This window comes from Mirounga angustirostris, unplaced genomic scaffold (genome assembly GCF_029215605.1).
Source record: "Mirounga angustirostris isolate CCGP_5_RB_7025 unplaced genomic scaffold, mMirAng1.0.hap1 SCAF_11, whole genome shotgun sequence".
Taxonomy (NCBI): domain Eukaryota; kingdom Metazoa; phylum Chordata; class Mammalia; order Carnivora; family Phocidae; genus Mirounga; species Mirounga angustirostris.
In genome coordinates, this window is record NW_026991719.1 from 126,210,572 (window position 1) to 126,221,683 (window position 11,112).

At 42.1% G+C, this 11,112-nt stretch overlaps 1 pseudogene; it reads right to left on the bottom strand.

Annotated features, from left to right (window-relative positions):
• Positions 1-9,072: 9,072 nt before the first annotated feature.
• Positions 9,073-10,265, bottom strand: LOC123850592 (adenylate kinase 4, mitochondrial-like; annotated as a pseudogene).
• Between the last annotated feature and the right edge of the window lie 847 nt (positions 10,266-11,112).

An 11,112-nucleotide genomic window follows, 5' to 3' on the forward strand; every position in this document is an offset into this window, starting at 1 on the left:
GCCGTTTTATAGGGGCCCTGAAACAGCCCTGAGTCTGCAGCCCCAGCCTGCACTGTGAGTAGGAGGCCTTCAATTGCCCACTGACCGTTGACATGTTAGAAAGGTGACAGGGCTGAGCTGGCTTCGTGGGCTGAGGACTGGGCCCCGCACGGGCTATCAGGAGTCTGAACAGAGCTGCCCGTTCCGGCGCTGGCGCGGCGCCGAGGCGGGGTGGGCGGCGGGCTGCACCTCGGGGGGAAGACGGGGGAGACGGGGGAGACGGTGGGCGGCCTCCCCGGGACGGAGGCCAACTGCTGACTGGGCCTTTCGGAGCCTCCCCGCCTCCACATCTGTAAAGTAACATCAAAGCTTTGGCTTCCGTGTGAGTAGCTACTGAGAGCTGGCTGTAGTTGGCATATACTTTTCCACAACAATGGACAGAGAAGAGGAAATCAGGTTTCAGTAGCAGTGCTTTTCGGGACGGGGGTGTGGATTCCCCAAGATTCTTTTTGTACCTTCTCCTCTGAAGCCACTGTTAGTTTATTCCATATTGCATATCACTTGAGTGCATGTTTTTATGTAGTGGCTTAATTATCTCTTCATGTAACAGCTGTAAGTAGCTGAGCATTGGGTTCTTTTTTTTTTTTTTTGAGCTCTTTTTTTTTTTTAAAGTTACTCTGCATTTCTAGAGCTCTGTTTTATATAACAGGTACTTTAAGTAGTAAATATTATGTCTGTTAATACACATCAGGGTTCCACCCCCTTTACTTCTCATTTTCTTCTTTTTCTCTTTCTCTTCATTCTTTCTCTCTCATCTATTGGAGGTCCTTGTTGAAGAAGAAAACAAACTGTCCTATAGTTCTTGATAGTAATAAACAGCCCTGAGTATAAAAGCAAGTAGATCCAAATGGCTAGAATAAGTGTGGTGGAATAAGATCAGAATCCACTGTGGATTTAAGTGAAGGCTGTTCAAAATGCTTCTTTAAAACTAATTCTTGGGGCACCTGGCCGGTTTGGTTAGAAGAGCATGTGACTCTTAGTCTTGGGGTTGTAGGTTCGAGCCCCACGTTGGGTATAGACATTACTTAAAATCTTGGGGCACCTGGTTGGCTCAGGCAGTTGGGCATCTGACTCTTGGTTTTGGCTCAGGTCATGATCTCATGGGTCATGAAATTGAGCCCCGCATCCAGCTCCACACCCAGCTTGGAGCCCACTTAGGATTCTCTCTCCCTCTGCCCCTCCCCCCCACTTTCTCAAAAACAAACAAATAAATAAATACAAATAAAAATAGCCCCGGGCGCCTGGGTGGCTCAGTTGGTTAAGCGACTGCCTTCAGCTCAGGTCATGATCCTGGAGTCCCGGGATCGAGTCCCGCATCGGGCTCCCTGCTCGGCGGGGAGTCTGCTTCTCCCTCTGACCCTCCTGACCCTCCCCCCTCTCATGCGCTCTCTCTATCTCATTCTCTCTCAAGTAAATAAATAAAATCTTAAAAAAAAAAACCAAATAAAAATAGCCCCTAATTCTTTTTTTTTTTTTAAAGATTTTATTTATTTATTTGAGACAGAGAGAATGAGAGACAGAGAGCATGAGAGGGAGGAGGGTCGGAGGGAGAAGCAGACTCGCTGCCGAGCAGGGAGCCCGATGCGGGACTCGATCCCGGGACTCCAGGATCATGACCTGAGCCGAAGGCAGTCGCTTAACCGACTGAGCCACCCAGGCGCCCAGCCCCTAATTCTTTAGTGTCTATTATCTTGGTATTTAGGAATGAACTGATAATTCCATGATCTATTTGATTGAAAGATCAATTTTTACCAGTGAGTTTACATTTTACAGCAGTAAATTTTTGCTTGTGAGTTTAAAGACGCACTCTCACTGTGTCTCTCTCTGTTAAATAAATAAATAAAATCTTTAAAGATGCAGCCAACAAATGTATATTTAGCAAGGCGCTACGGGGTACATAAAAAGTATGACAGTCTGTGCTTCTGGATGACCAACTACCGTTTAACATTTAATTGGAGTATATATAAAAGAGGAACTGAAAAGCTAGGAAAATACTTGAAATCTTTCCCTTTCAAATGTTCCCTCCTAAGCTTCAATGTTCCTCTGTCAACAAAGGAAATATCTTAGGAGAATATCGATGCCTGGACCAGGAGTTAGAGGAGTCTGGGATTTTTTTCTGAAATTGAGTGAAGTGTATTTTCTTCTTCTTTTTTTTTTTTTTAATATTTTATTTATTTGAGAGAGAGAGAGAGCATGAGCAGGGACGAGGGGCAGAGGGAGAGGGAGAAGCAGACTCCCTGCTGAGCAGGGAGCCCGATGCGGGGCTTGATCCCAGGACTCTGGGATCATGACTTGAGCCGAAGGTGGACGCTTCACCAACTGAGCCATCCAGGCGCCCCAAGTGTATTTTCTTCTTAAATAACTTTGTGAATTTCCAAGACTCTTGAAATATCTTTGCATCTCTTTCCAATTTGTTGTCAGTTCACCTGAAATCGAGTTGGAATGCTTATATTTCAGCTTTATCCCATTACTGGTTTTTTAATCAGATATTTCATGGTGACAGAACTTAATTTGAGACATGCTTCCTAGGACATTGGAACCTAATGACAGGAGATGGAAGCCCACATGCATCTGTTAGGGACTCACTCTGGGCTATGTGGGGCCACCTGAGTGTGACGCAGATGTTGGAGACTTGAGAAGACACCACTGTAGACTCCAACCCTGTTATACCTGATAAAGAAAAGCTGTGAGAGGGTTGCCTGGCTGGCTCATTCAGAAGAGCATGTGACTGTTGATCTTGGAGTCATGAGTTTGAGCCCCACGTTGCGTGTAGAGATTACTAAAAAAAATAAAATTAAATTAAGGGGCGCCTAGGTGGCTCAGTCGTTAAGCATCTGCCTTCGGCTCAGGTCATGATCCCAGGGTCCTGGGATCGAGCCCCGCATCGGGCTCCCTGCTCAGCGGGAAGCCTGCTTCTCCCTCTCCCGCTCCGCCTGCTTGTGCTCCCTCTCGCTGTGTCTCTCTCTGTCATATAAATAAATAAAATCTTTAAAAAAAATTAAGAAAAGCTGTGAGAATATTTGTTATTGCCCCTACAAAATGCACATCTTTTATTATTGATATCTTGATCCCTCTCTCAAGCCTTTTCTTTCCTTTGAGAATATGTATTTTTCTTTACGTCTGGGATGGTATTAAATTGTCATCCTTAAAATATGTTTATTGGTAAGCTATGAACAATGTGATTACTAGTAAAATTAGCTTGAATTCGCCCATTAAAAAAAGGATCCTAAGAGAATACTATGAATAATTGTATGCCAACAAATTAGGTAACTTAGATGAAATGGACAAATCCCTAGAAACACAGACTACCAAAATTGATTCAAGAAGGAATAGAAAATCTCAACAGACCTATCATGAGTAAAGAGATTGAATCATTGCTGTGATCTGAATGTTTGTGTTCCCCCTAAAATTCATATATTGAAATCCTGACCCCCCCAAAGGATGGTATTAGGAGGTAGAGCATTTGGGAAGTGATTGGGATGGGATCCATGAATGGGATTAGTGCCTTTATAAAAGAGGCCCCAGTGAGCTTGCTTGCCCTTTCCATCACGTGAGGGTACCAGGAGAAGTCTGTAGTCAGGAACAGAGCTCTCACCTGACCATGCTGGCACTGTGATCTCAGATTTCTAGCTTCCAGAACAAATGAGAAACAAATTTCTGTTGTTTATAAGCCACCTGTCTGTGGCATTTTGCTAAAGCACCCGAAATGGACCAAGGAAATCAGTAATCAAAAACCTCCCAGAAGAAAAGTCCTGGACCAGATGGCTTCATTTAAGGAAGAATTGACACCAATCCTTCCTAAACTCATTCAAGTAATAGAAGAAGAGGAAATACTTCCTAATCCATTCTATGAGGCTTTCCTTACCTTCATTCCATGAGCATTACCTTGATATCAGAGCAAGACAAAGACATCACAGGAAAACTAGACCAATATCCCTTATGAATGTGGATCCAAAATTCTTGATGGAAAAAGCATTTGACAAAATCCAACACCTCTTTCATGATAGAACACTCAGAAATCTTGGAATAGAAGGGAACTTTCTCAACACAATAAAGGGCATTTGAAACCCATGACTAACATTGCACTCATTGATTTTCTCCCTAAGATCAGGAATAAGATAAGGATGCCCACTTTTACCATTTCTACTCAACATTGTACTGGAAGTTCTAGCCACAGCAATGAGACCAAAAAAAAAAAAAAAAAAAAAAAAGACATCCAATTAGGCAGCAAAAAGAAATATAAGACCTCTATATTGGAAAGAGGTGAAACAAACTCTATTTGCAGATGACATGATCTTATATATAGAAAATCCTAAGGAATCCACAAAAAACTGTTAAAGGCAATAAAAATTCAGCAAAGTTCAGGATATAAGATGAACATGCAAAAAATTAGTTGTGTTTGTATCCACTAGCAATGAACAATTCGAAATGAAATCAAGAAAACAATTCTATTTAAAATAGCACCAGACAGAGCAAAATTACTTAGGAGTAAATTTAGCCAAGGAGGTACAAACTTGTCTGCTGAAAATGACAAAACATTGCTGAAAGAAATTAAAGATGATCTAATTAAATAATTAAATAGCAGCTTTGTTTATTATAGCCAAGGGCTGGAAACTATCCAAATGCCCATCAACAGTAGAAGAGATAAATTGGAGCAATATAAAACCCTGCCATAATGTAACAGATAGCTTACAAGAAAGTCAATCACATAAAATGTGAAATTATGTTGTGGGATTAATGAAATGAATGGGGCAAGTCTATCGGACCACCCAAATCTGTTCTGATCCTGGCTGGAGTTTGGTGCCATCTAGTGGCCGGTGTTGCTCTGGCATAAAGCACTGATGAAGATTCTGGGTCCCATGGCTGGGACTTCCAGGACCCGGGCAGTAACTATGGGAATTTCCCAGTTAGTTGGGACTTGTTTTATTTACTTGATCTGGGGATATTGGGTTGGGAGAATACTGGGTAGACCCTCCCTCCATCTTGCTTCCTGAGACAAAGGTTATGTGCCTCTCCTTCCCTATCTCCTGCTGAAAGTAAAAACCTTAGTCTGCCTCTGTTTGAGAATGGAGGCTGGGCAGGGGAAGGGAGGCAATAACCAATCGGGTTATGTCTGATTTTCAGCTATTTCAGGTCTAATTGTGTTATCAGGTTGTGTTTCCTGTTTATATTCTTGTGCTATCATTTATTGGAGTATTATACAGCAGTGAAAATAATGAACTAGGGATATACACACCAGCTTGGCTGAATCTTTCTTAAGCCTTTTATTGTGAAATATAACACACATACAGCCAGGTGCACAAAATATAAATGTACAGCTTAGTACATTATTATAACATCAGTGTAACCCTCACCCAAGGTACGAAATAAAACATTGCCATAACTCCAGAAAGCCCCTTATACCTTGTCCAAATCATGACTCTACTTCCTTCCTAGAGATAACCACCACCCTGACTTTTATGTTACTTTTTTTTTCTTTATAGTTTTGCTACTGTTTTGGTTATCTATTACTATATAATAATTCTTCATTGTTGTCTTTTTCTCCTCTTCCTTCTATTGCCTTTAAAAAAACCACTTATTGAGGTATGATTGACATATGAAAAGCTATACATATTTAATGTATACAACTCAATGAGTTTGGGGATAAATATACTTGTGAAACCATCACCTCAATCTATGCCATAAAGTTTCCTCTTGCCATCATCATCATCATCATTATGTGTGTTGAGAACACTTAAGATCTACCCTCTGAGCAAATTTTAAGTATACAATACAGTATTTTTAGCTATAGACACTATGCTGTATAGATCTTGAGAATTTATCTTACATTACTAAAACTTTGTATCCTTTAACCATCGTTTCCCCATCTCCCTCTCCCACCAGGCCCTGGCAACCGCCATTCTACTCTCTGCTTCTATGAGTCTGACTATTTTAGATCAACATATGGAATCCCACAGTATCTGTCTTTTTGTATGTGGCTTCTTTCCCTTAGCATAATGTCCTCCAGATCCACCAATGTTGTTGCACAAGGCAAGATTTTCATCTTTTTTAGGCCGAATGATATTCCATTGTATGTATGTACCATATTTTCTTTATCCATTCATCTGTTGATGGACATTTAGGTTATTTCTGTGTCTTGGTATTGTGAATAATGCTGCAGTGTTCGAACAGGGGAGTGCAGCTATCTCTTGGGGAATCCCAATTTCAATTCTTTTGGATAAATAACCAGAAGTGGGATTCCTAGATCATATGGTGGTTCTATTTTTAATATTTTGAGGAATCTCATACTTTCCCCCATATTGGCTGTACCTGCTTACATTCTCACCCAATAATAGCCATCCTAACAGGTATGAGTTGATATCTCATTATGATTTTTATTTGCATTTCCCTGATGATTAGTGATGTTGAGCACATTTTCATGTACCTATTGGCTATATGTATGTCTTCTTTGGAGAAATGTCTATTCAGGTCCTTTGCCAATTTTAAAATTGGTTTAATTATTTGTTATTGAGTTGTATGAGTTCCTTGGATATTAACCCTTTATCAGATATATGGTTTGCAAATATTTTCTCCCATTCTGTAGGTCGCCTTTTCATTTTGGTGATTGTTTCCTTTGCTGTGCAGAAGTGTTTTCGTTTGATGTAATCCCACTTGTCTACTTCTGCTTTTGTTTCCTGTGCTTTTGGTGTCACATTCAAAAAATTGTTGCCAAGACCAATGTCGAGGAGCATTCCCCCTATGTTTCCTTCTCATAGTTTCATGGTTTCAGGATTTATGATTAAGTCTTTAATCCATTTTGAGTTGATTTTTGTGTATGGTGGGTCCAGTAGGGGTCCAGTTTCATTCTTTTGATTGTAGATCTCCAGTTCCCAACACCACTGACTGAAGAGACCATTCTTTCCCTAGTGTGTATTCTTGTCACCCTTGTCAAAGATTGATTGACCATATATATGTGAGTTTATTTCTGGACTATTCTGTTCCATTGGTCTATGTATTTATTTATTTTTTTTAAAGATTTTATTTTATTTTATTTTATTTTTTTAAAGATTTTATTTATTTATTTGAGAGAGAGAGAATGAGAGAGAGCATGAGAGGGAGGAGGGTCAGAGGGAGAAGCAGACTCCCTGCCGAGCAGGGAGCCCGATGCAGGACTCGATCCCGGGACTCCAGGATCATGACCTGAGCCGAAGGCAGGCACTTAACCAACTGAGCCACCCAGGCGCCCCTATTTTTTTTAAAGATTTTATTTATTTATTTGAGACAGAGAGAATGAGAGAGAGAGAGAGAGCACATGAGAGGGGGGAGGGTCAGAGGCAGAAGCAGGCTCCCTGCTGAGCAGGGAGCCCGATGCGGGACTCGATCCCGGGACTCCAGGATCATGACCTGAGCCGAAGGCAGTCGCTTAACCAACTGAGCCACCCAGGCGCCCCTATGTATTTATTTTTATGCCAGAACTACAAGTGGTTTATTGATGTTACATTACAAAGAATGACAATATTGTATTATCTGTATTTCTAGACTTAATGGCCACCCCATAGGAAGCATCTTTGCAATAGAAAAAAAGTTGTAAGAATTTGTTTTCCCATAATCATAAAGCAGTCATGCTCAGTCTGGGCACAGCTAATGCAACATTTTCCTCAACGCACAGGCTCCATTCCCTTTACCAACTACTTATAATATGCTTCAGTCACTCACAGGAGAAAAAACAGTGTCAGCATCAATATTTAGCAGCTTTCAAAATACGTTTTATTTTTTTTTTGTCTTGAATAAAAAGCTGAACTATTCTTTTAGTGCAGTAATTGCATATGGTCTTATTACTTCTATACACAAGATACGATCCTTTAACATTTATGTAGGTAAGTCTGTCTCTCCCATTTTTTTGAAGACTCCCAAAGACTTTGAGGATTTTATTTTATTTTCATTTTTAAAAAAGATTGTATTTAGGGGCGCCTGGGTGGCTCAGATGGTTAAGCGTCTGCCTTCAGCTCAGGTCATGATCCCAGGGTCCTGAGATCGAGTCCCACTTCGGGCTCCCTGCTCCTTGGGAGCCTGCTTTTCCCTCTGCCTCTCTCTCTCTGTCTCTTTCTCTCATGAATAATTAAATAAAATCTTTTTTTAAAAAAAGATTGTATTTATTCTTTTGAGAGACAGCGAGCATAACAGAGCATGGGGGGTGGGGGGAGGCAGCCGGAGAAGGACAAGCAGACTTCCTGCTGAGCAGGGAGCCCAACTCGGGGCTCGATCCCAGGACCCGGGATCATGACCTGAGCCGAAGGCAGATGCTTAACCGACTGAGCCACCCAGGCGCCCCTAGAGGAACAGAATTTTAGGATTTTATTTTTTCACAATAAAAGAAAAGTGCCAACCCATGAGGGTCAGCCAAGCTGGGTAAGTAGATCCTCTGCAGAACTCAGTTCCTGGTGCAGGAAGCGATTTAACACCCTCCCCTCGCTCTCAGCTCTTAGAAAGGGATCTGAGAGGGATAAAAGCAATAACTATCTGTATTACTTCATAGCCTAGGAAGGGAGAAAACAAATGTAAAAAAAATACAGTCTAATAAAAATAGTAGAAGCCAAATACTTTCATTCCAGGATGTCTGCAAAGGAGAGATTCTATGGAGCCTGGATGCAGAAAAGGTCTCACTCCTAACAGAAAAAATAAATTGTGGACACTCACTCAAGGCCAGAGAAGCAACCACAAAGAGGAACTAGGCGGGGGCTACTGCCCTGGGCTTTCTCAGGCCTCCTGGTGCTGTGGTTCAACAGCCTTTGGGGGACGGGGGAACCAGAGGCCAACACCATCACGTGTGAAAAGGCTACTATGGCAACAACATGATGGTCAGAAATCAGCTAGGGTTTGGGTTAGATGCCATTTAAATCCAGCCTGTACTTGCTTTCTTGTGAAGGGCTTGAGATGTGCAGAGGCATCTTAGACATGTGTAGGTGACCCTTCTTGTGGAAGGCAGAGAGGAGCCTCTTCTACTCATTCGTTTTCATTTCAGTTCACCATTTAAAGTAGGAAAGACACTGCAAGCTATGCCACACAGACAACTGAATGAATGACATTTTCCTGGTTCTTCCACGGGGCTTCTTTGGACTAAATAGGTGTGGGCTTGTTCGAGAAAAGCATATAAACACAGGGCCAGATTTTGTTAGTCTCGGTCCCAGAAAATTGGTGACGCACTCTTTGGCTCTTGTATAATTCAGTGACTGGCTTTGCCACATCCTTGTTCTGTCTTAGCCTGGCAGGCACAGCTTCAGGTTCATCATCCTCCTGCTGGACTAATGGTTCACCCATGATGTCATCAATCCCACGTACACCAGGTGGATTGAAGTCCAAGTTATATACCCTTCCACTAGGAGGGTGAATCCAACGTCCGCTGAGACGATCTTTGAGTGTTTCAAATGCAATGTTCAAAGTGATCACTATACTAGATCCAGTTCACAGATTTTGTCCAGGGCTTCAGCCTGAACTGTCCTAGGAAAACCATCCAGCAGCCAGTGCTGGCCGGGCCCGTTCTCCAGCTCCAACATCATTAGGCATGTGATCACATGATTTGGAACCAAAAGACCTTTCTCTAGGTACTGCTTTGCCATATCACCAACTTGGGTGTTGGCTTTGATGTTCTTCCACAAGAAGAGATGCTGGAGGCCAAAGCTCTGAGTGATCCTCTGGCACACAGTGCCCTTGGCCAAGCCAGGCGGCCCAAGGATGAACACGAGCAGGAGTTTGGAAGCCATTGCCTTTGCCAAGCAGGGAGGGGGCGGCCAAACAGGCAACCCAGACAGCAGCCTTGGAGAAGCTCTGGGAACTTTTTTGCTTCTGCTTCTGCCTCTGACACTCTCTGCTCACGTGGGGACTCCTGATTGCTATAGCTTTGTAATATAATTTGAAATCAGGAAGTGTGATGCCTCCAGTTTTGTTCTTCTTGCTCAAGATTGCTTTGGCTATTTTGGGGTCTTTTGTGGTTCCATGTGAATTTTAGGAGTGTTTTTTTTCTAATTCTGTGAAAAATACCATTGGAATTTTGATAGAGATTGCTTTAAATCTGTACATTGCTTTGGGTAGTATGGACATTTTAACAAGATTAATTCTTCCAATCCATGAATATGAGTTATCTTTCCATTTATTTGTACCATCCTCAATTTCTTTCTTTAATGTTCTATAGTTTTCACTGTACAGATCTTTAACCTCCTTAAATTTAATCCTAAGTATTTTATTGTTTTGATGTGATTGTAAGTGGGATTGTTTACTTAATTTCTTTTTTGGATAGTATGTTGTTAGTGTATAGAAATGCAACAGATTGGGGCGCCTGGGTGGCTCAGTCGTTAAGCGTCTGCCTTCAGCTCGGGTCATGATCCCAGAGTCCTGGGATTGAGCCCCGCATCAGGCTCCCTGCTCAGCGGGAGGCCTGCCTCTCCCTCTCCCACTCCCCCTGCTTATGTTCCCTCTCTCGCTGTCTCTCTCTCTATCAAATAAATAAATAAAATCTTAAAAAAAAAAAAAAAAAGAAATGCAACAGATTTTTGGGACGCCTGAGTGGCTCAGTCGGTTAAGCGTCTGCCTTCAGCTCAGGTCGTGATCCCAGGGTGCTGGGATCGAGTCCTGCATCGGGCTGTCTGCTCCATGGGGAGCCTGCTTCTCCCTCTGCCTCTGTCTCTCATGAATAAATAAATAAATAAATAAATAAATAAAAAGAAAGAAACGCAACAGATTTTTTAGTGTTGATTTTGTATCCTGCAACATCACTGAATGCATTTATTAGTTCTAACAGTTTTTGGTGGATTCTTTAGGGGATAATTTTACTGCTTCCTTTATGATTTGGATGCCTTTTATTTCTTTTTCTTGCCTAATTGCTCTGGACTTTCAGTAATATGTTGAATAGAAATGGTAAGACTGTGAGGGGGTGCCTGGGTGGCTCAGTCAGTTAAGCGTCTGACTTCAGCTCAGGGTCCTGGGATTGAGCCCCACATTGGGCTTCACACTCAGCAGGGAGTCAGCTTTTTCTCCCTGTGCCCCGCTCCCACTCATGCGTGCTGCACGCTCTCTCTCAAATAAATAAATAAAATCTTA